This window comes from Megalopta genalis, unplaced genomic scaffold (genome assembly GCF_051020955.1).
Source record: "Megalopta genalis isolate 19385.01 unplaced genomic scaffold, iyMegGena1_principal scaffold0137, whole genome shotgun sequence".
NCBI classification, from domain to species: Eukaryota; Metazoa; Arthropoda; class Insecta; order Hymenoptera; family Halictidae; genus Megalopta; species Megalopta genalis.
Window position 1 is genome coordinate 287,501 of NW_027476206.1, and position 5,000 is coordinate 292,500.

A 5,000-nucleotide genomic window follows, 5' to 3' on the forward strand; every position below is an offset into this window, starting at 1 on the left:
TGTCCGGCGTACCTTCTACCGTGGGCTCGGTTTTCACCGAGACCGCTCGCGTGGGAGTCGCACATCTTTGCAAGATCACACGAGGATTGGCGATATTAATCACCTTCCCGGATCTTGTCTTTCTCACAGACGCGGGGGGACTGACAGCTGCATTTGCAGTTCCCGCGTCTGCGGCGACGGCTTCACTCCGAGTAGGAGCTGGACCCGTCGTCTTTGGACGCTTAGTTTTTTGTTCATTAATTTTATTAAGACCCATAATGTGTCTTGGTCTTTCATCCAGTGCGCTCCCCGGCCACCACCGACCCACACAATTTGGAACCCGCCAAAGGCTGGGTTAGGGCTACGCACCGAATATAGTCTGCTGGCTGGGTCGGTTTCCTTACCCAGCCCGCGTCCTCGCCCAGCAGAACCCACTTGCCCGAAGCGTGTGGTCGTTCCAAGCCGATTGACTGGACCAGGGCTGCTTTTCTCGTCCAGCCGCCCATCTAGCCGAAGCAGAGGCCAAAGGTACGTGTTGGGGACGTCCCACCCGCAGGAGAGGGCCCCCTCAGATCCCAGGATCCTCTTTTCCGACGACAAGGGTCGCCACGCACGGCAAACACGTGGGAGACAGCAGTCGGAGAGGCTGCCTCTTCCTCTCCACCACACTTCGTTCAGTTCGCTGCGTATTTAAGAACACGAGCTATCCAGCGGTACCTTTTTCGTGGAGGCTCAAGTGTGGCTAGGGCACGTTTGCCCCTTGCGGCCTGGGTTGCCCAGGGGATTGATTGCATCCCATGTATTCCTGAGCCCAGCGGAGTGTTGTCTAGTGGCGTGTTCCGCCCACGAAAAACGGTCTGAAAAACCGTTTAACGTAAACTGGGGAACTGATGCCACGAGTGACAACAGTTCCCCAGTCGGAAGTCATACAGCACATACAGTGCTGTACAAAGAACACGCCACAGCCCGTATGCTAAATCAGGGCCTCGCCATTATGCGAAGTACTACATGTACGACGCACTGACGGTCTCTAATGCCTTCATCGCCGATACACCCATCGACTCGGCCGATCAACCCTCCTACGCGAGGGCTAGTTCGGGGGTTATCTCCCGCCCTGGGTGGCCACAGACCGCCACCGCCAGTAGATAGGGACAGATGGGAATCTCGTTAATCCATTCATGCGCGTCACTAATTAGATGACGAGGCATTTGGCTAATACTGTACCATCACCCAAGGGTGATGGTAGACTTCCGGGGCTTAAACCCCCCCGTTGGGTTATAACATCTAAAACTAAATAACAAAGGAATGAATTAATCCGGGCCTACTTTCTAGTTCCACTGCCAAAGAATCTGCCTCGGTACTTGAAAAAATTAGAACGGGGACCCTTTCGGGAGACGATCTTCGTCACGTGCTTACGCACGCGTCCAGGGAGCACCGCGTGGAGGTGTCGCCCCGAGTTCTATGTTCGCAAGCGCCCATAGAACTCGCCCCGCGCCCTAGTGCACAATAGTGCACCGAGGACTCGCACCGTCCGGTGTAAAAGGCCGGAACGGGCTAAATTAGTTTTGGCTGGCAGTTCGCTAAGTCAATTGGCCGAAGCCTCGTCTGTACGGTTAAATACGCGGACGGTTCGTTAAATACACGACCGCGGATAAAATATAAGCCGTAGCCATGAAGGCTTTTGTCGGTCAATTGATAAAACTTATACTAAGCGGTTAAATACGCGCCTAAAATAATAAATAAATAACTTAAAATGATCACATTGTGTGATCATAGTCAATAAATATATTGGCCATCTCAATGGACGACCGGAGAGCTATCATTGCCACCGTCAAGATATCCCCTCTGCTAAACCCTAGGACTTTTAAATTCCTGATGGTACCTGCTGGTATGGCACCCCGACAGCCTACCACTATTGGTAAGACCTCTGCTGTATTGCATCTTAGTTTTAGTTTTAAAAGTTCTGCAGTATCTTTGTATTTTTCCATCTTTTCTTTTCGAGCTTTACGGAGATTATCTTTATCTTCATAGCGTACCGTCACGTCCACTACGAAGAGCCTTTCATGGTCCTTAATAACCAAATCAGGCTTTTTAAGTTCTCCGATAACATTTATGCTCGGCTCTTTAAATACTGCAGACTTAATCGATGCCTTCTTTTCAATTAAGTTTACTATTTCGTTGTGCCTTTTAATCCTTAATGGTTTAGTATGCAAGCAGTTCCCAAGGATATGTCCTAGGGTTTCAATTTGTACTTTACATCTTCGACACTCAGGGTTGATATCTCTTCGGGCCCTCCTAAGGGCCACCCTGGTGCCGAAGGTATTTGTTCTTAGTCTTAGTGCATCAAGGTATCTCGACGGTTTGAGCAATGTTGGATCAAGGAGCCATGCATTTCCATACTTGTCATCTTTAAACTCACGCACTCCTTGACCCTGGGAGATCAAACGCTCCCAATCCTCATGGCATTTATTACGCAACATGCAGCGCGCGTTCTCGACACCATCCTCTGTTGCTGGCCATTGGAGGCCTACTGATCTCGCGTATTTTATTAATATATTTTCATGTATTTTGTAGGCCTCCTTTACCGCCTCATCCTCATTCTCCATCATGCGGAGGCCATTTCTCAATTTGGCGATTCTTACTATATCTTTTATTTTTTGAATGCCTAGGCCTCCGTCTTTTTTGCTCGTGTAAATTATTCCATCCGTAGTAGAGTGATGGAGATGGAGGATTCTCTTAATAATTTGTTTTACTTCTTGGTCAAGTGTCTCCAGGAAGTTTAAGGGAGGCGGATTAGCGACCAGCAGATGAATGTATTTTGGCAGCAGGTATGTCCTAATCAAATTTACTTTTTGGTGGGGCTTTAGCCCCATTCGCTCCACATTACCTACTGACCTTAAGATGGTGTCGTTTTCAGCGCGCTGCAGTCCCGCCCAAGGACCTATTTTAATGCCCAAATATTTAAATGCTTCTCCGGGTTGCGTCATGGGGAGACTTTGTTCATCAATACGCAATCCCGGGTCTTGCAAGTGCCATGTCTTATTTTTGCAGACGACCTGAAATGTTGCGCACTTTTCGGCTTGTATGCTCATACCTAATTGTTTTAAATATTTATTTAATTTATTTATTTGGCATGAGGCTGCTTCTTTGTCTTTTGCTATTAGAACCAGGTCGTCTGCAAAGGCGAGAATGGAAACGTTTTCTTCTCCCAACTTCAGGCCCTCCGTCGTCTCATTGAGATGGTCTATGATGGGGTCAATTATTATATTAAATAGCAAGGGTGACATAGGGTCGCCCTGCTTGACCCCTCTGTTTAATTTAATTTTTTAAATTGGTACCCTTGGTTTTTATATCCGTCCAGCAGTCCTTGTACATTTGTTCAATGTATTCGGATACTGCTGGCGGCATGCCCTTATTTTGGAGCCCATCTCCAATCGCTTTATGGGGGACTGTGTCGAACGCCTTGGTAATGTCAACGACAGTCACCACTCCACCCGTGCTTGTCTTCATGTCTTTAATGGCTGCCTCTAATATTGCTATATTTTGTTTGCAGCCATCTTCTTTCGTAAAACCTTTTTGTCTTTTACTATTCCGCACGGTATTTCTTAATCTTAAATCCAGCATTGCTGAAAATATCCTACCCATTAAAGAGCCGATTGTAATCGGACGCCAGTTCTTTATTTCATTTGTATCTTTACCGGGTTTCGGTATTAGTGTGGTCCGATTTTGTTTCCACTGGGCAGGATAGGTGCGGAATAGCATTAATGTATTCATAAATTTACATAGGACATGAAGAAAGCCGGAGGCCCTCAAGTGTGCCTTGGTGATGCCGTCGACACCGGCCGCCGTATTGTTCTTAATCTTTTTCATTTTAGCGGTTAGTTCGTCCATGGAGATGGGTTTCCAAATTGTATTTAATGGGGAGACTATACTCGGTCCCCCACCGAGTTTTGGTAGACCTATTAGGGGTCCCTGCTCCCCCCATAGGTTATTATAGAGTGACTCTATGTTCACTTTATCAGGAAGCTCGATTTGCTTCCTTTCCTCTATAGTCTCCCCTGCGACCGCCATATCCACCAATTTTCTAGGGCACTTATTATATAATTCCTGGTACCGAGCATATCTATATTTAAGATAGCGGGTGCGGTCGCTTTTTCTTTTATTTCCCCCGCTATCATCGCTCCTTGAAATCTTTTGTATTTTGGGTCCGACGCTCAAGGCCTTCTCTACCATGGCGTCGAGTACCCGCTCGGTATCCAGTGGTTCCAAATGGGCTTTCCTAACCAACTCCTCCATCATTTGTTCCAGGAACCTAAAACTGTGGCTGTCTTCCAAAGGGTTGGTTAGTATTGCGTCTCGGAATGTTTGCTGCCAGTCATCAGCATCAGGGGACTGGACTGGCTCGGACGCTCTTTCACTTAATTCAACAGTGGTTAAGTCATCGTATGGGTTTGTATCCGGTTCCACCTCCGGTTCCACCTCCTCAACCACTGTTTCTTCCCTCTGGGTGGGCATCAATCCGATGAGTCTCCTTTTGTCGCCTATTTGTTTTGCTGTTTTTGTTGTGAGGAATCTGGCGATTTTAGCATTAGGTTGTCTTTCATTTTTAAATTGTTCATATAGTACTGCCAGTAACTGTAATTCTTCCTCCGTCCAGACCGAGGCTCTATTGCCTGGACGTGTAGAGGTTGCCTCCTTACACCTCTTTTCATTCCTCACAACTGGGTGCCTGTGCCGCTCGTGTTGAGAAAGGCCCCTTTGTGTGTTAAAGGCAACCCCGCAGGTAGCACAGCGGTATTGTGAGGCTTCAGAGTCGGGTGCTCTCCCCTTACATTTGGGAAGGTGGCATCTGCAGCCATGTAACTTATCGAAAATTTTTTTGCAGTTACTGCATCTCCACCCGACTCTAACCCCCGTGTGACACTGGTCTATATGTCTCACGAGGTCGGCCACCTGTAGGAATTGCCTATTGATATTTTGGCAAAACAGGCATCGGATCTCCGCACCCAGAGGCAAGTCCA

The 5,000-nt window shown here is 47.6% G+C and overlaps 1 pseudogene; it reads right to left on the minus strand.

Annotated features, from left to right (window-relative positions):
- LOC143262493 (large subunit ribosomal RNA) overlaps positions 1–5,000 on the minus strand; it is an 11,454-nt pseudogene that overhangs the window by 2,835 nt on the left and 3,619 nt on the right.